The sequence below is a fragment of the Phocoena sinus genome, chromosome 11, assembly GCF_008692025.1.
Source record: "Phocoena sinus isolate mPhoSin1 chromosome 11, mPhoSin1.pri, whole genome shotgun sequence".
Taxonomy (NCBI): Eukaryota; Metazoa; Chordata; class Mammalia; order Artiodactyla; family Phocoenidae; genus Phocoena; species Phocoena sinus.
Genome location: NC_045773.1, coordinates 60545640 through 60571020, shown reverse-complemented (window position 1 = coordinate 60571020; position 25381 = coordinate 60545640). Strand labels below are relative to the sequence as shown.

At 38.3% G+C, this 25381-nt stretch overlaps 1 long non-coding RNA gene across 3 annotated transcripts in view; it reads left to right on the top strand.

Annotated features, from left to right (window-relative positions):
- LOC116762732 overlaps nt 1–25381 on the top strand; it is a 50604-nt gene that overhangs the window by 13675 nt on the left and 11548 nt on the right. Inside the window, exons 3-5 of one of the 3 annotated variants that reach the window (XR_004352332.1) lie at nt 18760–18906; nt 19684–20063; nt 21825–23460. This is a non-coding gene — a long non-coding RNA (uncharacterized LOC116762732). Of the gene's footprint in view, nt 1–18759; nt 18907–19683; nt 23461–25381 lie in introns of all 3 variants that reach the window. The other 2 variants (XR_004352333.1, XR_004352331.1) reach the window with 2 other exon arrangements.

Sequence of the window (25381 nt, the reverse complement as noted above, 5' to 3'; positions counted from 1 at the left end):
ATTAGAAGCACACCAGAGGCACTTCTTATTATTTAAATTCTAAAATTATTCCCTTATCCCACATCTGGTGGGATCATGTAAGGTTCATTTTTTTCCTATCCTCTGAAATCCCCCTGTGAGCCATTAGTGTTAGATGAAATCATCCTCAAAGACTCTGAAAAGAACTTTATCAAAGAGTCATACCTCTAGCATTGTGCTTTCTTGTTTTATTCACACATAAAAAAGTCAATATTCACATGAACAATTTAGCTTTACTTATTTCTACAAGCACAATGGCATTATATTTATACTTAAGAAAGTGAGAAGGATCAATGATTTCTTGGAATTCTCTCTGTCTCTCTCTGTCTCTCTCTCACACACACACACACACACACACACTCTCTCTCTCTCTCTCTCTCTCTCACAAAGCCTTGTATATATTCCATTTTGGTTGTAACCCCTGTAGTTGCACAAAGCAGAAACCCAAAACAAACAAATTTAACCAAGTGTAAATTCATTGGTTCAAATAACCAGAAACTCCAAGGGCAGATTTTCAGGTATTGATGACATAAGGGCTATAGGTACAAGCAGTATCTTCAGGCCTCAGTCTCAATCTCTCACTACATTGGACTGGTTTGGATCAGGTGCTTATCCCTGAACCAACCCCTGTGGCCAGAGTGTGAAACCTGTCCATTGAACAAGTCTGGTCATGTAAATCTCCTGAATCCAAGCCCATCCAAACACTTTGACAGAGAGTTGGGAGGGGTATTTCCCATGGAAAGATCAAACTGATTGTCAGAAAATGGTGGTATATTGTGGGAGGTACACAAAATAAATATCCACTAAACTCTGTAGACAGTTTGGAGAATCAAGCAGTCCTCCAAACCCGATCTGACTCTCAGCCCTCTTATTCAACTATTGTGCTTAAATAAACGAAATGATTCAGTCAAGAAATTAGGTCAGTGAAAAACATTTGAAAACTTGCACTGTGTTGAAACATAGAGACTCCAAGTATTTCTCTTTTCAAATGGTATGCTGTCATCACACATACCAATGCAGTAGCTCACCATAGTTATCATGCCAGTAAGAGGGTCAGCACCAATGAAAAAGAAGGGTTAATAATTCCAGTCACAATTGAGGCAACATATTTATCTCATCTATCTTCTAAAAGCCCACTAAAATGACAGTGAGAAAAAATAATTTTAAGAATAAACATGGTAGTACAAAGAGAATCATAGAAGAGATGACAGCAGAAAGATCTTGGAAGCTGGGAAGCAGATGGGTAAGACTTGTGAAAGGTGAAAACTGGGCTGGCAAGGGGTATGGGATCCAGAAGCAAATCAAATCAAGGCAGAATGGATGAACGTTAAGGGCTTCGAGTGGAGTTTAGGTGGGGAATCAAAAAAGAAAAATCTGACAAAAGTTAGGCAGAGAAATAGACATCTAGACCTGCCTTCCAACCCAGAGTAGCCTGGGGGCTGGCCTTACAGCACTTGGGTAAAAGACAGGAGGTGTCATCTCTGGAGGCGTTGAAAGAGAGACACTGAAAACACATGGGCCTCAGGAGAGGTGCGTACTGAAAGGTGCATCCTTCCTCAAGAATTCTAAATTTGATTTTTTTAATGAGATAGAATTGACACTGTGTATGTTTAAGGTGTATGTGTTAATTAGATACAGTCATGTATTGCAATATGACTACCACCCTAAATTTGACCCTGGATTTCCAAGTTATTATGAAGGTATAGTAGTCAGGTAGAAGAATAGAAAATATTTTTAAAATTTCTTTTATTGACGTATAGTTGATTTACAATGTTGTGTTCATTTCTGCTGTATAGCAAAATTGATTCAGTTTATATATATATATATATATATATATAAATATATATATATACATATATATTCTTTTTAATATTCTTTTCCATTATGGTTTATCACAGGATATTGAAGATAGTTCCCTGTGCTATACAGTAGGACCTTGTTGTTTATCCATCCTATATAAAATAGTTTGCATCTGCTAATCCCAAACTCCTAATCCATCCTTCTTCCACCCCCTCCCTCTTGGCAACCACAAGTCTAGAACATATTTTATTAGCAATTTGTTAGCTCTATTTATGCTTTTTATGTTGATAGAAATGTAGTATGTGGGCTTCCATGGGTACTCTTGCCTCAGGTCCTACAAACAGAGTTCAAAACAAACAGGATAAAAGAACCTTGAGGAACACAGACAGTGTAGGGAACAGAAACAAACAAACAACAACAAGCCACACTGTAAATGACATACTCATAGAGATAGGAAGAGATGCTGTTCAAGAGGTGGAAGGAGCCTGAGCCCCTTCCAGTGGCTGCTTCTCCCTGGCCTGGGCAGAGCCACTGGCTTGAGAGAACAGAGGTCCCTCAGAGCATCCTGTGCTGCCTGTAAGAACATCCCCTTCTGGAGAGATCCCACATGAACGATTGGCACCACCTTCCATGCACCTTAGGGGGTCCCATGGAGCTCTTGTGCTCATGGCAGAAACTATCCCCCCCCTCCACCGACATTCCACTACTGTTAGGCCTGAGCCTCTGTCCCTCGGTCACTGAGAAGAACAGCACAAGAACCTCAGCCCAATGGCATTGAATTCCCTAAACTGCTTCTCCCACCCTTTGTTTCCTAGCTGTGAACCTCCACTCTGACCTCTGGAATATAGGATTAGATACAAATTCCATCACCAGCAAAACCCCTACATCCTCAATTTCTTTTCTGAAAATTCCCTTCACTTTCTGACCCTCAAAGAGACCTGGCTTCTCCTAAAGCTATAGCTTTCCACATGCCTGATGCAGGTGGTATCCATTTTCCCTCCCACATCCCCTGCACCACGGGGCCTCCTAACCATTTCCATTTCTGTCTGCTCCTGCCTAACACCTCTCTGAAGTTCCTCTGAAGCTCGTGTTCACACTCCGTCAACCACCACCTTTATTAGACTATCTCAAGGTCACTTCCCCTCATTCCATGAAGATCTTAGCACCTGGCTTGTGGTCCCTTTCTCCAGCACTAAACCAGCTGTAACATTTGGCATGTCAGTATGGAGATGGTCTACCCGACACCCTGGCTGCTTGGCTCCTTAAGTTTCCCTCCTCCAAGCAACCATTTCCTCAGCTCCCCTGTTCCCAGAACACTTCATCACTACTCTGCATCCATGCCCTGCTCTCTCACTTTGCCAGCTCTCTCAGCCAAACCCCATTTCCACTCACTCCACATGTGCACCTATGCAGTTGACCATGGCTGGAAGAAAATGAGGTAACCAGGCTGACTGACCTTATTTAAATTTGGTATCAGTAACCACACTTGGGCCTTTAGTGCTGATTAGCAGAACGAACACCCTTCTTTCTTCCTTTTCCTCACCTACTTTCCTAGGTTAATATTTCACCTTTTCAAACCCTTGTACACTGTTGGTAAGAATGTAAATTGGTGCACCTACTATGGAAAATAGTAAGGAGGTTCCTCAAAAAACTAAAAATAAAGTTACCATATGATCCAGCAATCCCCTTCCTGGGAATATACCAAGATAAAACTCTAATTCAAAAAGATACATGCACCCCTATGTTCATAGCAGCACTGTTTATAATAGCCAAGACATGGAAACAACCTAAATGTCTATCAACAGATGAATGGATAAAGAAGATATGGAGAATGGAGCCTGCATTTCCGCAGAGCTGGAACTCTTGGCTTGGGCTCTCTTCCCTCCACCATCACTGAACTGCCCCGGAGCCCAAGGGGAGGGTGGCCTCACTGAGGCTGCCGGCTCTGGAGGGGCCCAAGCAGCCGAAGCCATGACAGTTCTGGGGACTGCAGGCCAGATCACTCATCCTGGGGTGAGCCAGCTGCCATGTCATGAGGACACTCAAGCAGCCCTAAGGAGACATCCATATGGCAAGGAACTGAGGCCTCCTACCTACAGCCACGCCACACCGCACAGCATGGGGGACCCTAGTTCCCCAACCAGGGATTGAACTCACACTGCCTGCACTGAAACCGCGAATTCCAAAGCACTGGACTGCAGGGAAGTCCCTGTCCTTTATTATAAAATGTGTGAGTACAAGAAGACCTCAGAGCTTCTGAAAGGCTCTTGGTGCTCTAGCCAGGTGTCTGGGCTGTGCTTCTGAGGTAGGAGAGACAAGTTCAGGAAATTGATCCACAAGAGACCTCCCAGCTCCACGAAATATCAAATGGCAAAAACCTCCCAGAGATCTCCATCTCAACACCAAGATCCAGCTCCACTCAATGATCAGCAAGCTCCAGTGCTGGACACCCTATGCCAAACAACTAGCAAGACAGGAACACAACCCCACCCATTATCAGAGAGGCTGCCTAAAATCATAATAAGGCCAGAGACACCCCAAAACACACCACCAGATGTGGACCTGCCCACCAGAAAGACAAGATCCAGCCTCATCCACCAGAACACAGGCACTAGTCCCCTCCACCAGGAAGCCTACACAACCCACTGAACCAACCTTAGCCACTGGAGGCAGACACTGAAAACAACGGGACCTACGAACCTGCAGCCTATGAAAAGGAGACCCCAAACACAGTAAGGTAAGCAAAATGAGAAGACAGAGAAACACACAGCAGATGAAGGAGCAAGGGAAAAACTGACCAGACCTAACAAATGAAGAGGAAATAGGCAGTCTACCTGAAAAAGAATTCAGAATAATGATAGTAAAGAGGATCCAAAATCCTGGAAATAGAATGGAGAAGATACAGGAAATGTTTAACAAGGACCTAGAAGAACTAATGAGCAAACAAACAGTGATGAACAACACAATAAATGAAAATAAAAATTCTCTAGAAGGGATCAATAGCAGAATAACTGAAGCAGAAAAACGGATAAGTGACCTGGAAGATAAAATAGTAGAAATAACTACTGCAGAGAAGAATAAAGAAAAAAAAATGAAAAGAATTGAGGACAGTCTCAGAGACCTCTGGGACAACAATTAATGCACGAACATTTGAATTATAAGCATCCCAGAAGAAGAAGAGAAAAAGAAAGGGACTGAAAAAATATTTGAAGAGATTATAGTTGAAAACTTCCCTAATATTGGAAAGGAAATAGTTAATCAGGTCCAGGAAGCACAGAGAGTCCCATACAGGGTAAATCCAGGGGGAAGCATGCTAACACACATATTAATCAAGCTATCAAAAATTAAGTACAAAGAAAAAATATTAAAAGCTGCAATGGAAAAACAACAAATAACGTACAAGGGAATCCCCATAAGGTTAACAGCTGATCTTTCAGTGGAAACACCCCAAGCCAGAAGGGAGTGGCAGGACATATTTAAAGTGATGAAGGAGAAAAACCTACAACCAAGATTACTCTTCCCATCAAGGATCTCATTCAGATTTGACAGAGAAATTAAAATCTTTACAGAGAAGCAAAAGCTAAGAGAATTCAGCACCACCAAACCAGCTTTACAACAAATACTAAAGGAACTTCTCTAGGCAGGAAACACAAGAGAAGGAAAACACCTAGAATAACAAACCCAAAACAATTAAGAAAATGGTAATAGGAACATACATATCAATAATTACCTTAAATGTAAATGGATTAAATGCTCCCACCAAAAGATATAGATGGGCTGAATGGATACAAAAACAAGACCCGTATATATGCTGTCTACAAGAGACCCACTTCAGACTTAGGGAAACATACAGACTGAAAGTGAGGGGATGGAAAAAGATATTCCATGCAAATGGAAATCAAAAGAAAGCTGGAGTAGCAATTCTAATATCAGACAAAATAGACTTTAAAACAAAGGAGGACACTACATAATGATCAAGGGATTGATCCAAGAAGAAGATATAACAACTGTAAATATTTATGCACCCAACACAGGAGCACCTCAATACATAAGGCAAATACTAACAGCAATAAAAGGGGCAATCAACAGTAACACAATAGTAGGGGACTTTAACACCCCACTTTCACCAATGGACACATCATCCAAAATGAAAATAAATAAGGACACACAAGCCTTAAATGAATGAAAATGAATAAGGACACACAGGACTTCCCTGGTGGCGCAGTGGTTGAGAGTCCGCCTGCCGATGCAGGGGACACGGGTTCATGCCCCGGTCTGGGAGGATCCCGCATGCCGCGGAGCGGCCGGGCCCGTGGGCCATGGCTGCTGAGCCTGCGCGTGCGGAGCCTGTGCTCCGCAACGGGAGAGGCCACAGCAGTGAGAGGCCTGCGTACCTCAAAAAAAAAAAAAAATTAGGACACACAAGCCTTAAATGATACATTAAACAAGATGTATTTAATTGATATTTATAGGACATTCCATCCAAAAACAACAGAATACACTTTCTTCTCAAGTGTTCATGGAACATTCTCCAGGATAGATCATACCTTGGGTCACAAATCAAGTCTTGGTAAATTTAAGAAAACTGACATCATATCAAGTATCTTTTCCAACCACAATGCTATGAGACCAGATATCAATCACAGGAAAAAATCTGTAAAAAACACAAACACATGGAGGCTAAACAATACACTACTTAATAACCAAGAGATCACTGAAGAAATCAAAGAGGAAACCAAAAAATATGTAGAAACAAATGACAATGAAAACAGGATGACCCAAAACCTATGGGATGCAGCAAAAGCAGTTCTAAGAGGGCAGTTTATAGCAATACAAGAAACATACAAATAAACAACCTAACTTTACACCTAAAGCAATTAGAGAAAGAAGAACAAAAAAACCCCAAAGTTAGCAGAAGGAAAGAAATCATAAAGATCAGATCAGATATAAATGAAAAAGAAATGAAGGAAACTAGCAAAGATCAATAAAACTAAAAGCTGGTTCTTTGAGAAGATAAGCAAAATTGATAAACCAGTAGCCAGACTCACCAAGAAAAAAGGGAGAAGACTCAAATCAATAGATTTGGAAATGAAAAAGGAGAAGTAACAACTGACACTGCAGAAATACAAAGGATCATGAAAGATTACTACAAGCAACTATATGTCAATAAAATGGACAACCTGGAAGAAATGGACAAATTCTTAGAAATGTACAACCTGCCGAGACTGAACCAGGAACAAATAGAAAATATGAACAGTCCAATCAGAAGCACTGAAATTGAAACTGTGATTAAAAATCTTCCAACAAACAAAAGCCCAGGACCAGATGGCTTCACAGGTGAATTCTATCAAACATTTGGAGAAGAGCTAACACCTATCCTTCTCAAACTCTTCCAAAATATAGCAGAGGGAGGAACACTCACAAACTCATTCTATGAGGCCACCATCACCCTGATACCAAAACCAGACAAAGATGTCACAAAGAAAGAAAACTACAGGCCAATATCACTGATGAACATAGATGCAAAAATCCTCAACAAAATACTGGCAAACAGAATCCAACAGCACATTAAAAGGATCATACACCATGATCAAGTGGGGTTTATCCCAGGAATGCAAGGACTCTTCAATATATGCAAATCAATCAATGTGATAAACCATATTAACAAATTGGAGGAGAAAAACCATATGATCATCCAAATAGATGCAGAGAAAGCTTTCGACAAAATTCAACACCCATTTATGATAAAAACCCTCCAGAAAGTAGGCATAGAGGGAACTTACCTCAACATAATAAAGGTGATATATGACAAACCCACAGCCAACATCGTCCTCAATGGTGAAAAACTGAAACCATTTCCACTAAGTTCAGAAAGAAGACAAGTTTGCCCACTCTCACCACTCTTATTCAACATAGTTTTGGAAGTTTTAGCCACAGCAATCAGAGAAGAAAAGGAAATAACAGGAATCCAAATCGGAAAAGAAGAAGGAAAGCTGTCACTGTTTACAGATGACATGATACTATACATACAGAATCCTAAAGATGCTACCAGAAAACTACTAGAGCTAATCAATGAATTTGGTAAAGTAGCAGGCTACAAAATTAATGAACAGAAATCTCTTGCATTCCTATACACTAATGATGAAATATCTGAAAGTGAAATTACGGAAACACTCCCATTTACCAGTGCAGCAAAAAGAATAAAATATCTAGGAATAAACCTACCTAAGGAGACAAAAGACCTGTATGCAGAAAATTGTAAGACAGTGATTAAACAAATTAAAGATGATACAAATAGGTGGAGAGATATACCATGTTCTTGGATTGGAAGAATCAACATTTTGAAAATAACTATGCTACCTAAAGCAATCTACAGACTCAGTGCAATCCCTATCAAACTACCACTGGCATTTTTCACAGAACTAGAACAAAAATTTCACAATTTGTATGGGAACAAAAAAGATCCTGAATAGCCAAAGCAATCTTGAGAAAGAAAAATGGAGCTGGAGGAATCAGGTTCCTGGACTTCAGAATATACTACAAAGCTACAGTAATCAAGAAAGTATGGTACTGTCACAAAAACAGAATTAAAGACCAGTGGAACAGGATAGAAAGCCCAGAGATAAACACACACACATATGGTCACCTTATCTTTGATAAAAGAGGCAAGAATATACAGTGGAGAAAAGACAGCCTCTTCAATATGTGGTGCTGGGAAAACTGGACAGCTACATGTAAAAGAATGAAATTAGAACACTCCCTAACACCATACACAGAAATAAACTCAAAATGGATTAAAGACCTAAATGTAAGGCCAGATACTATTAAACTCTTAGAGGAAAACATAGGCAGAACACTCCATGACATAAATCACAGCAAGATCCTTTTTGACCCACCTCCTAGAGAAATGGAGATAAAAACACAAATAAACAAATGGGACCTAATGAAACTTAAAAATTTTTGCAAAGCAAAGGAAACCATGAACAAGATGAAAAGACAACCCTCAGAATGGGAGAAAATATTTGCAAATGAAACAACTGACAAAGGATTCATCTCCAAAATTTACAAGCAGCTCGTGCAGTTCAATATCAAAAAAACAAACAACCCAATCCAAAAATGGGCAGAAGACCTAAATAGACATTTCACCAAAGAAGATATACAGACTGCCAACAAACACATGAAAGAATGCTCAACATCATTAATCATTAGAGAAATGCAAATCAAAACTACAATGAGATATCATCTCACACCAGTCAGAATGGTCATCATCAAAAAAATCTACAAACAATAAATACTGGAGAGGGTGTGGAGAAAAGGGAACCCTCTTGCACTGTTGGTGGGAATGTAAATTGATACAACCATGATGGAGAACAGTACGGAGGTTACTTTAAAAACTAAAAATAGAACTACCATACGGCCCAGCAATCCCACTACTGGGCGTATACCCTGAGAAAACCATAATTCAAAAAGTATCCAGTACCACAATGTTCATTCCAGCTCTATTTACAATAGCCAGGACACAGAAGCAACCTAAGTGTCCATCAACAGATGAATGGATAAAGAAGACGTGGCATATATATAGAATAGAATATTACTCAGTCATAAAAAGAAACAAAATTGAGTTATTTTTAGTGAGATGGATGGAACTAGATTCTGTCATACAGAGTGAAGTAAGTCAGAAAGAGAAAAACAAATACCATATGCTAACAGATATATATGGAATCTAAAAAAAAAAAAGGTCTTGAAGAACCTAGGGGCAAGATGGGAATAAAGACACAGACCTACTAGAGAACAGACTTGAAGTTATGGGGAGGGGGAAGTGTAAGCTGGGACAAAGTGAGAGAGTGGCATGGACATATATACACTACCTAATGTAAAATAGATAGCTAGTGGGAAGCATCCGCATAGCACAGGGAGATTAACTCAGTGCTTTTTGACCACCTAGAGGGGTGGGATACGGAGGGTGGGAGGGAGGGAGACACAAGAGGGAAAAGGTATGGGGATATATGTATATGTATAACTGATTCACTTTGTTATAAAGCAGAAACTAACACACCATTGTAAAGCAATTATACTCCAATAATGATGTTAAATAAAAAAGAAGATATGACACTTATATACAGTGTAATATTACTCAACCGTTAAAAAGAATGGAACAATGCCATTTGCGGCAACATGGATGGACCTAGAGATGATCATACTAAGTGAAGTAAGTCAGATAGAGAAAGACAAATATCACATGATATCGCTTATATGTGGAATCTAAAACACAACACAAATGCACTTATCTATGAAACAGAAACAGACTCACAGACACAGAGAACAGACTTGTGGTTTCCGAGGGGTGGGGTGGTGGGGGATGAATGGATTGGGAGTTTGGGATTGATTAGCAGGTGCAAACTATTATATATAGAATGGATAAACAACAAAGTCTTACTGTATAGCACAGGGAATTGTATTCAATATCTTGTAATAAACCATAATTTAAAAGAAAATATAAAAGAATGTGTATATATTTATGTATAACTGAATCACTTTGCTGCACACCGGAAAGTGACACAATATTATAAATCAACGATACTCCAATAAATAAATAAATAAAAATTTCACACATTTTCCTTTCTCCTCAAAACTTCAACATCTCCATCACCATCCTTATCCTCAATTGTTGTCCTTGCTTCTTATTTCATCAAATAAAGAGATATAGTCAGAAGAAGGTGTCTACAAGCTACTACCACCAAATCTCCTGGCCTACCTGCATCTGTGCCCATCCACGCTGCTTTTACTCTCATGAAAAACGGATGAGTGGTCCTAGCTCTACTCCAAGGCCAATTCCTTCCGTATTTACGTATTCCACACCCCCACCTACTCAAGAACAGATGTGCTGCAACTGCCCTTCTCTCTATTCTGCATCATCAATTTTCCCTCAAATTAAAAATGAGGGCGGGTCAGGGGGAGAGGAAGAGGAGGTACAAACACGCTTGAACTCCTATCTGTCCCTAGCGGTCACTGCATTGTTCTGCCACCCTTTCAACAAACTCACAAAACAGCATCTATACTAGTTGTGTCCAATTCTTTTCCTTCATCCTCCCTTGAATCCACTACAGTTAGACTTTGGCCCTTGTTACTCAATCAGAACAGCTTTTTCTGTTGTCAGTGAAATAGTACTCAGTCCTCATTTTACTCCATGTAATTGCAGCATTGACACAGTTAATCCCTCCCTCTCCCCAGGAACATTCTTCTCTTGGTTTCTAGGACTCTCTCTTAGTTTTCCTCCTTACCTTGCCAACCACTCCTCATCAGTCTCCTTTGCTGGTTCCTCCTCACCTTCCCAATCTCTGAATGTTGGAATGTCCAGGATGCAGTCCTTGGAGCTCTTTTCTTTCCTTCTCTCTAAATGGCATGAGCTCTTTTCTTTCCTTCTCGCTAAATGGCATGGGCTATTGATCACTCCTAATTTATATCTCTAGTCCAGACCTTTCCTTTGAAATACAGACTCATCTATCCAACTGCCTTATTGATAAATGAACTTGGATCTCTAATATGTATTTCAAACTTAACATGATTGAAACCGAGTTTTTTATCTCCCTCTCAACCTGGCTCTTCCTATATTGTCCTCGTCACAGTAAACGGCAACAATTCCCTTCCTATGCTTGGTCCTAAAACCTTGGATCCATTCTTGAGCCCTCAATTTCCTCAGCAACTATTGTCAGCTCTTCTTTTGAAGTATATTCAGAATCTGGCCACTTCTTGCTCTATTAGTCGGGTCCAATTTACCATCAACTCTTACCTGCACTATTGCAACAGCCTCCCAGGCATCCCTTCTATTTCACCATTGCTCTCCTATTGTCCCTTCTCCACCAGGCAGTCAGAGCCATAGTTTTTTGTTTTTTTAGGTTTTTTTTTTTAATTGAAGTATAGTTGATTTCCAATGTTGTGTTAGTTTCAGGTGTACAGCATAGTGATTCAGTTACACATGTATATACATTCTTTTTCATATTCTTTTCCATTATGGTTTATCACAGGATATTGAATATAGTTCCCTGTGCTATACAATAAAACCTTGTTGTTTATCCATCCTTATATAATATGTTGAACAGCTAATTGCAAACTCCCAGTCCTTCCCTCCCCTACCTCTCCTCCCCCTTGGCAACCACAAGTCTGTTCAGAGCAATAATTTCCAAGTATAAACGTCAGACCATGCCTTCCCTGTACTCAAAATCCTCCATGATTTCACACCCCTGATTCCTCTCTGACTTCACCTCTGATCACTCACCCCCTTACTCATCCTGATCCAGCCACACTGGTCTCCTTGACTTTCCTTAAATTTCCCATATCCCCACCTCAAGACATTTGTACTTTCAGTTTCCTCTGCCTGAAAAACTCTTCCCCAATATCACATCTTACTTCCTCACTTCTTTCTAGTCTGTTCACAAATCTCACCTTGCCTTTGAAACCTGTCTTGACTTCCCCTCTTGCCAGTCACTCTCAGCCTTCCTTGACTCTGCATTTTTCTTCAGAGACTTATCACTACCTGATTGACACATTGAATGTTTTTGATTGTGAGCTACTTTTCGATTGTAAGCTCCTTAAGACAGAGATTTTGTTTGTTTATTCATTGCCAATTCTGTAGTGCCAAGAATAATACCTAGGACATAATAACTGATGCTCAATTAATATTTGTTGAACGAAAATGGTTGATTGAAATTAAGTTGAATCACCAAAATGAGAACATAAGAAAACATCTAGAAAATGGAACCAAAATGCTGTTGAAAGTTAAAATATGACTGATGGAATTAAAATCTAGTAGACAAATTTGAAGATCGAGTGGAGAAAATTTTCCCACTCGGGAAAAAAAAGAGACAGGAAATAGGAGAGAAAAGATGACAAAATAAAATGAGCTGGATAGAAAGGAAAATACCCAATACTGGGAATTCCAGAAAATGAGATAAGAGAAGAGAAGGAGAAGATGATCAAAGAAAGAATTCAATAAATTTCCCAGAACTGAAGGACATGTGTTTCCAGAATAATTTTTGCATCAAGGGAATACAAAATTACACAACACTCATGTAAAGATATTGGTCTATATCCAACAAAATATATATACATTTACCATTAGACCAAGCAATCCCACTCCAGGGCTGTATCCAAAAGAGATACTTGCAAATATGCCAAATGACATACGCACATGGATAATTATTATAGAGTTATTTGTAGTAATAAAAGACTGATGACAATCCAGATGTTTATCAATAGGAGAATGATTGAATTAGCTATGTTATCCAGTTGTAAGTAAAAATTTTGATCATTAGAAGAAATGCAAATATGAATGGAAAATTGGATAATATTAAGGCAGTATTATTTAGTTTTATACAGGTAATAATGAAATCATAAATATGTTAAAAGAAAACTCATCTCTTAGAGAGGCATATTAAAGAATTTATGGGTGAAATAATGGATATCTTGCATTACCCTTAAAATATTCCACAAAAAAATTTAAAAGAAGGGGATGGATAAAACATGACAGGCAAAATGTTGTAATTGTTTAATCTATATGATTAAACATGATTGTATGTAGACATTCATTATACTATTATCTGTACTTTTGCATATATTTGGAAATTACTGTAATAAAAATATTTATCTCCAAACGCAATGGATTTTTTATTACCACCATTAATGTACATTATCCAAAAATTAGTATATACTAGAGACAAAATGAAAGTCCTAAAAGCTGAGAGGAAGAGAGAGAGAGAGAGAAGGTGGGGGAGGAGAGAAAAAGAGAGAACAGATCACATAAAAAGAATCAAGAATTAAAAAAAAATTCAATCCATTAAAATAAAAGAATTACAATGGCACTGGGCTCCTCAATAGCAAACTTGACCCCAGAAGACAATGAAGAAGTGCCTTCAAAATTCTGAGGAAACAACTCGCAGAATGGAGAAAATATTTGCAAATCATATAACTGATAAGAGACGTGCTCAAAATATAAAAAGAATTTCTACAATTCAACAATATAAAGACATATAACCCAATTAAAATACCAGGAAAGAATTTAAATAGGCATTTCTCCAAAGAAGATGTACAAATTTGAAAATAAGTACATGAAAAGATGCCCAACATCATTAGTCATTAGGGGATGCAAATCAAAACCACTTGAGATACCACTTCACATCCACTAGGTTAGCTATAATGAAAAAGACCATAACAAGTGTTAGCAAGGCTGTGGAGAAAATGGAACCCACATATATTATTGGCAGGACTGTAAAATGGTACAACCCCTTTGGAAAACAGTTTGGTGGGTCCTCAAACTGTTAAACATGGAGTTTCCATATGACCTGCAATTTCACTCCTAGGCATAGACCCAAAAGAACTGAAAACATACATCCACATAAAAACGTGTACTTGAATGTTCATAGAAGCATTATCTGTAATAGCCCCAAAGTGGAAACAATTCAAATGTTTATTAAATGATGAATGAGTAAACAAAATTGCAATACCCTCACAATGGAATATTATTTAGCCATAAAATGGAAAGAATTATTGATACTACAATATGAATGAACCTTTGCTAACATATGTTAAGTGAAAGAAGCCAGTCAGAAAAGAAGCACATATTTTATGATTCCATTTACATGAAATGTCCAGAATAGGCAAATTCATACAAATGTAAGGATGATTAGTGTTTGCTAGGGGATGGGGGAAGTGGCAAATGACTGTGAACGATTCAAGGTTTCTTTTGAGGGTAATGGAAATATTCAGGAATTAGATAGTGGTCATGACCACACAACCCTATGAATATACTAAAAACCACTTGATTGTGTACTTTAAATGGATGTGTGAGTTATATCTCAATAAATCTGTTATTTTAATATTTTTGAAAGCATGACCACAGATGTCAGTGGGCTCTGTGGCTCAGTCAGTTGGCATCCACTCTTTGACTTCTCTGCTGACCCACCAAACTTTTTAAAAGATGTTCAAGCAGGCTGCTCAGTTTACTTACTAATCCAGAATTTTTTGGCTATTTTGCATTTGTAAATCTTCCCAATCAAGTCCAGTGAAAGTGCTTTTTAGTTCATACTGATGATTAAAAATTCATGCTCATAGACTACCCTTGACTGATCTCCAACACAAAATAATTTTACATGGAACAGAGACAATTGAAAAAACTTTCCAAATCAAGGCTTAAAGAGTTAAGATCAAAGAGAGAGAAGGGGTCAAACTGTGACTTACAGCAGTGGTTACACCAAGATATGGTGATATAGCCAACTGCAGGGTTGAATATTATCTCTTACATTGATGAGCAGTTCAAATGTTATCTGTGTGATGAACATGTATTGAACAGACGGTCATATCACAGAGAACACGATGCATTGTTGTTTTTATACTTTCATCTTTTGATCATGAACTTAAATTACTTGAAGCTAAATTTATGAAGATAATACACATGAACTATTGTATCTGTAATTGCAAAAGTTGACAACCTTAGTGATAAAATGACCGCCATTGAAGAAATAGATTCTTGATAAAATTGAAAAACATAACATCAAAGTTTACCACTTCCTAGGAGAAGAATCAGATGAAGATGAAGAGTTTAAAGATCAGACTAGGCTCCCTCAAGTCTCGGATTCCAATTTCTGCAGATAGACATGAATGGCGAGGGGTTAGAAGTCATTGCTGTCCGTGGGGCTTTGTGGGCATGAAGACCCCAGGACAACATGACAGTAGCTGAGCACAGAACTCATCGCCCACCCGCAGACCTCAAGGGGCTAACCCAGGATTTCACTATGAAAGGCTTAAGAGAAACAACAAAAAAGCGAAGATCTGAATAAAGACCACACCTTGCTGGAAATGCTAGTTGCATGCAAGAGATGAATGCAAGTGAATTTCATGAATGCAGACACAGATGCAAAAGCAAATGCAGGGTGGAAACGGAGATGGCTGTGCTCCTGAGCACCTGTGTAAGGGAACCGCCAGAGCAGGAATGTTGTTATTCATGCAGTTGTTGGAAGAATGTTCATCCTTTTAACAGTTCCTGTGGAATTTAATTTTGCTTTCTTTTTTAGATGAAAGATAAAAGCATCTTTTTTTCCTAAAAAAGTACTTTAACATTATTCATCATTGTTATGTTTTTTAATTGTGCTGTAAATTTCTTTTCATTTTTCTTCCTATTTAACCATGAATGCTGGAATTGGTTTTCAATAACTGCTCAGACAGTATCATTAATAATTAACTTCTTTGAGGTCAATAGACCTAACTAGCTAATCGTTGATTAGAACTATTGATTTATATCAAGAAAAGAAATTCATTAAGTCAGACAGAGAAAGACAGATACCATATGACATTGTTTATATGTGGAATCTAAAAAAATGATACAAATGAACTTATTTACAAAACAGGTATAGATTCACAGACATAGAAAATAAACTTATGGTTACCAAGGGGGAAACAGGGTGGGGGAGGGATAAATTAGGAGTTTGAGATTAACATATAAACACTACTGTATATAAAATAGATAAACAAGACTTGTACAGGCTTACTAAATACAATTAAGAGTTATACCATCTATACCCTAATAAAGATTGAAAATTTACATTCCAGTTTACTATTTAGCTTAAAGAGTTTAAGTCCACTTCCATATCTATAGAGCCTATTAAGGCTAGATGGGCACACCCCCATCTTTCAGGTCATCCTTAAACACTTTGACCTGAGAGAGGAGACTTAGCTGCTTCTTTAGTTCTTCAATGTCTTTTTCTTGCTCTGTATTCATTATTTTGTAATATAATGGAAAAAAATCCAAAAAAGAATATATATAGATATCTATATATATATATAAAACTGAATCACTTTGCTGTACACCTGAAACTAATACATTATAAATCAACTATACTTCAATTAAAAATTAAAAAAATTTTTTTTAATTAAAAAAAATTCATTTTAAGTTGTTTTTGAGTGGCAAGACGTCTATCTACTGATACAGAAAGACTAGCTGATGGGACCTGGGATGAGGCCATCACTGAGCACACAGTCCCACTTTGTCTCTTTCTTGGTTCTTACTGTGTATGTTTGAGCACAACACTTAAAGCCAGCTTGCAGCTACCATTCAACACAGATAATTTACCTATACACTTATCTGCTTACCAAGTAAAACAATGGGAAACAATATAATGAGAAAAATCGTACTTAAATAGCTTTGGAGAAAAAAAAGAGGCTTCCACGGGGTGATTTTAAAAGTACTCTGGATTCTGATGCCAAATAATTTTAAAAGTTAAAGCAATTGGAGTAAACTCATTCTAAGCCATTTTTAGTTTATAATCTTCTAAAATGTTTATTCCTCGAAAGTTAATATTGGTTACATTGTGCTACAGAAAAAAGTCAAAATAGTTTATAAGCTCCAATTATTGGATTTTAAATTAGGATTCTTACCTACAAAGTGAGAGAGTCAGTAAACTATATTTTCATTAACTAAATTTGAATATAGTGTTCTCTCTTTTAAAAGAATTTTAAAAGCCTTAATAGGCCTGTTGCAAAACCATTTTAAAGATCAGTCTCAGCATTATTCATTAGGTTCATTTGGGGGTTAGTCTTCAAGATCCCAGACCCAGGATGTGCTTGTGGGTTTGGCCAAATGGAGCCCTGGTACTTACAAAAAGGGACTTTGTTCTCTTTTTGGATAATTTTCTGATGGAATGAGATTAGTAGTGATCACTGTGTCGTGTTTGGATGGTCTCACCCGTTGTCATCCGCTGTTATTTCCTTCATTCTGAGTAATACAAATTTTTCCATATGTTGTCCAAGAATAAGATGTATCTGAAATCAATGCCAGTAGATTTCAGGTGCCAAAGGTCAAAGGTACTGATGTTCACCTACTGTGGGCAAAATGTGGCCTTTTTCCTTTTTAGTGTACCTTACTGTGTAGTACACTAATATGTGAGTTGAAATTCAAAGTGTTTGCTTTCTTTCAACATTTCTACTGATATTTTCAAGTTAGTCCCCCAAAATTGATATAATAAGGGAACTAATGGGAGTAAAGACAGCAGTGGGTGTTGGTTTATTTGCATTTTCATTTTCATCAATGGGAGGTATAGAGATTGAAAAGAAGTTCAATTTAAGGAGAGGGTGGGAGTTTTGTTTTATATTTGGTCAAACCAAAACTAAAAAAAGGATAAGTTAAAAATATTAGCTTTGAAGGTATACTACTTCAAAAATACTCACGTTTCTCATTAATACTGCACATTTTTCCTCGAGTAACTATGAATGGTCAAATGTGATATGGTTTCCTTTTAAGGAACTTTTTAGCATTTACCTTTAGGAACTCTATCAATATGTTATATTTGAGTTATTATGCATGTTCTTAGAAGAGGAAGTATTCTATGACTTCAGTAGATTACATAGGTCAATTTTTAAAATTATTTTGACATTTGTTAATTATACTAAATTGTTTTATCTATTTGTAAATAACCACTATAAACTAAGCCTTGCAACGCTCCAGTAAAATTACTACTCAGCAGAAGTTAACATTTAATCATGTTTATGAGGGTGAGGGAACCTACAGTTTTTATGTTGTTGTTTTGCCGCCTAGATTTAGAAAAATGATTTTGTTCATTATATTACATTATTTTACCAAGATATTACTAATATCTACCTATAAAAATGTACGTTGGAAACTACTTATTTTACACAAATGTATATCTACTAAACTTTTTAATCAATAAAGTACTGTTGTTTATATATTTTCAAAAGTTCTGAAGGAAAATCATTTTAAACCTGGAATTCTAAAATAAGCCAAACAATTGTGAGGGCAGGATTAAAATATTTTCAAACATGCAAACTCTCAAAACATTTATTATGCATGCAACTTTTCTTGGAACATTATCAAAAAATATGTTACAATAAACCAAGGGAGCAAACCAAGATAATGGAAAGCCTAACTCCGTCCAGCAGGTGGTCCAATCAGAACAGAGATGAGAGGAGTGCAAGGTGATGACGAAAACAGATCCAAGGGCAACAGACCCAGAGATTGGCCATGGACAGAGGCTCTGGGAGCTTTTCTCCAAGAAATGATAATCGTGATGGACGACCTGATAGGTAAGGATGTTTTGAGAGAAGATCCATGTCTCTGGAAGCGAGTTTTGGGGATGAATTAGAAAAAGACACACTAAAAAATTATTTTGAGGATGTTTTTCTCGAACACTAAAAAGTTTATTAGCTCCAAGAGAAACAAATTTGTACAAAATAAGAAATGTGATCACAGCATACTATGTGACCCAGGTATGAATAAAATTTACATGGGAATAATAATGGAAGCAAAGAATATTGAGCTAACCAAATATTGTTATATAAGTATATTGGAGGAATGGGGGTGGGTGGTTGTGCGAGTGTGTGTATACTTGTGTGTGCAAACACCTGCAAGATCCCTGCCTATCTGGGGGTGGGGAGAACTATAACACCTATATCCTCTTCTGTAAGTGGACCGTCAATAGGTAACAGCTAACACTGCGAAAACCAAGACTCGCAGTATAGTCATTTTATTTAGAAATATGGAGGCAAACTCCAAAAGAAATAGCTAAGAAAGTTGAAAGTGCTTGCCCCTGTGAAGCAGAGATGGGGGTGGTGAGAGGCAGTGCTTTATTTTTATAATGAACATTGTGGAGCTGTTTGACTTTGAAAATAGGTACAACTTTGATTAAAATATAAATTTTTAAAAGAAACATAAATAAATATATACACACATGTATGTGTGTATACATATATATATTCAGAATTCACTTAATTCTAGCCACTATTCAATATTCAACTTTACACAAGAAGAGAGAAACCTTAAAACAGAAGCTCAGAATGTCTTGACTATGTCTTTATTTTGAGAATGAACAGGGACTCCTTTCAGAATCTGATGTAAATGAAGATCTCTCTACCAAGAAAAAATGAACTCAAGATTCCAGAGAGTTCCACAGACTTCCTTGAAGCCCATTTATGGATCTTCTGGACATCCACATATCACAATTTAAGAACCCTTCCTTTGGGCTTCCCTGGTGGCGCAGTGGTTGAGAGTCTGCCTGCTGATGCAGGGGACACGGGTTTGTGACCCGGTCTGGGAAGATCCCACATGCCGCGGAGCGGCTGGGCCCGTGAGCCATGGCCTCTGAGCCTGCACGTCCGGAGCCTGTGCTCCGCAATGGGAGAGGCCACAAGAGTGAGAGGCCCACGTACCGCAAAAGAAAAAGAACCCTTCCTTTGAAGGAAAGGTAATAAATACGCAGACACCTGAAAGGGCTTTACAGCTCCCCCAAGGGGCCTTCCTTGGTGGGGACCGTGGGCATGGGGTATGCCATTACACCTTCTCATGCAGGTCACCCTTCCAAGCAGATCTCAAAGACAGCCAGACTTTGAGCCTCTGAAGTTATTTCCTGCCCACAGTTGTTCTGAGACCTGAAGACAGTTTTCCTCTCTTTGTTTCAAGAATGAAGGAAAACAATTCACCTCTACCTTGGACATCTGATCGCACAGATCTGATCTCTACACATTTCCTCTCCATTACCAGTGCTGTTGAGTCAGAAAGTGTTGGTGCATGGTTTCATCTTCTGGACCCAATTTGGCCATAAAAGATGAAAGAAACCAAAACCAGATTCTTTTCACATTAAAAATGATGAAGGCCCCATGGAATCTGGTACATGAATGTTTGCTCTTAGCATTTTCCCCAGATTTTGAGTCATTTGCAAGGGTCCGTGTTAGGGTTGTGAGACATATTAAAGACACACACAGACAAAAAACCCCACTAAATTAAGAAGCATTAGGTGAAGTTCTAGTCCGCAGTGGCTTTGAACCAGTGAGTTTTCACAGTTGTACATTAACTGGCTGTTGAGTAAGCCACCAATCGCTCTCTTTGGTGATCTACAATTCACATACAACCTGCTGCCAAAATCAAGGGATGCCAAATCACGTTAGTTATAAAATGCAGAAGAATATTTAAGGTGCTCTTTTTTGCACGTTGGCAGGCATCCCTACCTAAAAGAAAGAAATTAAGTAAGATTTTGCCAGACACACAACAGAGAAGAAATTTTTTTTATTTTTCAGCCTTTCTAGAACTGGTCAATTGCAAAAACTACCCTCTCCTCCCCAATTATATTTTGAAAAAGGTAAAAAGCTACCTCAGAAAGTACTAGTTTTCCATACTTGAGCCTGTAGTCAATTGAATTTCACCAAAGCCCTCTCAGTTTCTTTGTTCTTTTCAATAAAAGCCCTTGTAAGCAGGAATATACTGTGAAATTATTTTTCACTATTAGTTAAGAGGTTTCCTTTAATGTTTTTCCACATTAAATAAAAACAGACTCCCAAAGGAATTAAAAAATAAGTAAGAATAAAATCAGAAAAAGCACATATTAGTCACATGCAGAGTCATAAGGATATGATAAAAGGCATGTCAAATGGTTTAGCACTTAAGAGGTACTTCTGTAACAGCCATTTAGAGGAGAGGGCTGTAAGCCATCCCATACCTGTAATCACCATGACCTTCAGAATTATGGGTCAGAACCCAGCCAGCCCACCTCGCAGCCAACATGCCATTAATCAGAGGCAAATCAGAAGTGCATTTTTAATTCCATCAGTCATCTTTTAACTGATCTATCTCAGTACCCAGGACAGGATAATTTGCAAGAAGGTATTTAATAATACTTTTTAAATAGTGGGGAAGGGCAACTGGAAAAATAAATGAAATCTTCCATTCATTCAGAAGCTCTATTTACACTAATGTCATTAGCACTCCCTTCCCCCGAAGCTCTTTCTCTACTTGTCTTATTTACTGGTTTGCTAACTGAAAGATGAATTGAGGCTACCTAATTAGAATTAATTCTAGAGTTAAATCTAGAGTTCTAATTAGAGTTAGAACTCTCTCCTGGATGGCAGGACCAAGATATACATTTACTTCAGCTCTGTAATCCCAGTGTTTTAGTGTCTTGCCTAATGCTCCTCGACTTCAAATGTTTAACAGACTGTTTTGTCTCTTTCAGACCTACACACATACACCTGGAACACGTCAAGAACTCTATTTAAATTTCTTCTCTTCCCTTGATGGTCCTCCAAGGGCACAGCTGAAGCTCTTGGTTGCCTACACTAAACCCCAATTTTATCGGAATAACCTGCTTCTGCCAAAAAGCCAAAGGCTTCACCAACCTTCCATGGCAATCCCGTCCCCTTGCTATTGATTGCTTTAAGAATGGTCTTATCATGCAATTTTGGCCACTCACTCACCAAGAGACATCTGCTGGAGTTTGCATGGGAAGACGTGCTCTTCAAAAGACATACAGAAAAAAAGGCCCACATTTTCTCTGGGCAATGTCTGGAGGTGATGCCTAGGATTGTTGTAGGCTCTTGTTACCCTCAATGGATGGTGGGGCCAAGAGGGTCACAGACAGAACCTAACAAACAGTGTCTGAAACCTGCCCTCCCTCAGGACACCTTGTGATGTGAATTAAGGAATTCCCTTATTCTTCAAGACAATTAGGTTGAGGTTTTCTGATCCTTGCAGCAGACAGCAGCCTGACATGTTCAGAGGGTAATCCAGAGGACCTTTACCCAGGGGATATTCCTCTTTGGGTCTTTGTTCTTTGCTAGTATTTTCACAATCCCACCACCAGGGTATAATAAGTAGCTAAACCAAAGGGGAAAACATCCTTAGGCCACAACACTCATAAAATTTCCCTTAACATCATCTGAAATAGGGCCAGATTTCTTGAAAAAAATCTCAAGATATATCTTTGGGAAAAGCTGGGAAACTAAGTTATAATAATTACCAATGATGTCAAGTAGCACTCCTGCAGAGTGAGCTTGTGGGCAATAACCATTTGATTAATTACTTCCATTCATGTTGAGGGCTTAAAGAAAAAAAAGTGACAATTAATACTTTTTTAAAAAGAACTATCCAGAAGTGATAGAATTAAGGATAAAGTGGGGAGGCATAAATTTAAAAAGAAAAAAAGCAAATATAACAAAAGGATAGAGTTCTCCCCAACCAAGAGAACTTCACAGAGTTTGCTCAAGAGATTTCAATTCTAAATAAATCACATTTTACAATCACCAGTGGAAAAGGGCAATAAACAACTTAATCACCAGTTGTGTATTATCAACATTGAGATCTACAATTTATGCATCTTTAAGTGGACTATGGTCGGGGTGTCTACAGAGAACTGGATCAACTTGTTGACACTGGCAACAAGGCTCACAAACTATTATGTATAGAATGGATAAACAAGGTCCTACTGTATACCACAGGGAACTATATTCAATATGCTGATAAAACATAATGGAAAAGAATATGAAAATATATATATATATAAAACTGAATCACTTTGCTGTACAGCAGAAATTAACACAACATTGTAAATCAACTATACTTCAATAAAATAAATTTTTTTAAAAACCATGGAGTAGGGGCCCAACAGTCAGAGGTGGTATTGGGACGTCATGGGTTTCAGCTAGTTGCTGGGATAACATTCAACGCATCAAGTTAGGAATAGAGGACTGTGACCTAACTAGCTTCCCTGCACTTCCTGGAGCATCTGGGTGAATGTCATTCTGCTTTCTTTCAAACAGATGAAACTGACTCTTCAGATGGAATTGATAGAGTGAAAGACTGAGTCTAATGTGGTAAGAAGCTGTTAAAAGATTAGCATTGGCTTTGGGTGGAAAAACAATTATGCTGAATTACAAAGACATCTGCCACACACTCAGCAAACGATCAGAGAAGCCAGATTTTCCTCACATTTTACTTCCTGGACCCTTTTCAATTTTCAAATAGAATACAGTGCTCTGATTATTTTCCTTAAATAAACTCAGAACAAACTTAGCCGGATACTGTTCCCTATAGAACCTTTTTTTCCAACCACTTACCCAGCAGGAAATAAAAGTGACACCCTCTATTTCTATAGTGCTTCACAATTTTCAAAATTCTTTAATGGGCATTCATTCGATAAACAACATTCGCTCATTCATTTGCATTAATTCATTTGATAAAAAACAACAGACTTAAGCTTCTTGCAGCTCTGCTTAAAGCAATTCTATAAAGACAGGGTGTGCATTCCTGTCTGCTGTCCCATTCATTCATTCATTCGTTCAATAAATGTTCATTGCCTACAATGTGCCAGACACTGTTCTAAACTATGGGAGCACAGCAGTGGGAAAAGAAATGGACAAAATCCCCGTCCTCCTGTCACTAACATCCTCATAAACACAATATAACTGTTTTACATATTTTCAGCTGGTTATGGGCCCATCATTAGCAAATAGCTTAGTTTTTCTCTGTGCTGCATTAAGTATGCAAGGAGGTTTAAATAACTTTTTGAAGGAGCAAGACCCAAAAACTAATACATTGAGACAGGTTACTACTCAACAGTATGGGGAAAGTTTATTAATTCACAATGGGAAAAAATCAGGCTTCTTTGAAGTATTTCTCAAGTAAGATTTCCACTCACTATAAATCCAGCGAACAACAAGGAACATCACAGTACTTCTTACACCCATTTATCACACGCAGATTCATTATGTGCAGGGCATAGTACATTTGTTTTCACTTGAATACATACATCAATTCCTCGATGTTAGTAAAATTATTTAAAATTTCAAGATTAAACACACACATACATACATCTTGGAAAAGCAAAGTGAAGTTAACTTTGTTGTCAGGCTTCTGTAAGTTAATAGATATGATATGCTTAAAACTGCCTGGCAAAGAGCAAGCATTCGATAAATGTTGCCTATTAGTACTATTTCACCACGTTTAAAGATGAGAAAACCCAGGCCCAGAGAGGCAACTTGCCCAAGGGGCAAAGTTGGTTGGTGATTGAAGAGGGACCTAACCCCTCTAGGGGCTTGTCCTGTGGGGATGGGCACAGCTGGCAAAGGAGAAAAAATAAGCGTCCTCTCTTCAGGGGAAAACCTGTCCTTCTCTGCGTCAGTTCAAATTAGTAATCTAAAAGAATTAGTCTACTTTAGGACTGTTCTTACCCCTCGGATGCCTCCACACAGCGAAACTTTTGTCAAAATTGCTGATTCTGTACAAGTTCCATTCTCCCAGGTTCACTTCAATTACTAAAACATTTACCCAGTGTGATAGAGGCATGGTTAGTTAGCATGACGACTTCTTTAGACTGACCCTGCTAGATCACACAGGGAACTTTTAGTGCGGGGGCGTTGTATTTTCGTTTAAAGGTATCCTTTCTGACGCTCAGTACTAGGGTGTTCACCGGATGCTCCGAGGACGGAGCATGCGCACATTTGCCGACACCCTCTGCACTACGACCACCCCCCTCCCCCGCCCCGATAAGGCCTATTGGGAGAATATCTTCCTTGTGTACAAGGTTCCGGGGTTGCCACTGGAAATGACTCTAAACTGAGAAGTCCTACTGCTTCCTTGGGGCTGATAGAATCCCTTCACCTTGGAGGGGCCATTAGAGCATCGGCGGGCCTTCTGGAATGGTCCTCATTGGTCCAGTCCTCAATGGCAGATTGAGGATCAAAGTTCCATCTGTGTATGTGATCTGACCATGGTCCGTTCGGTCTCTTGCCTTAA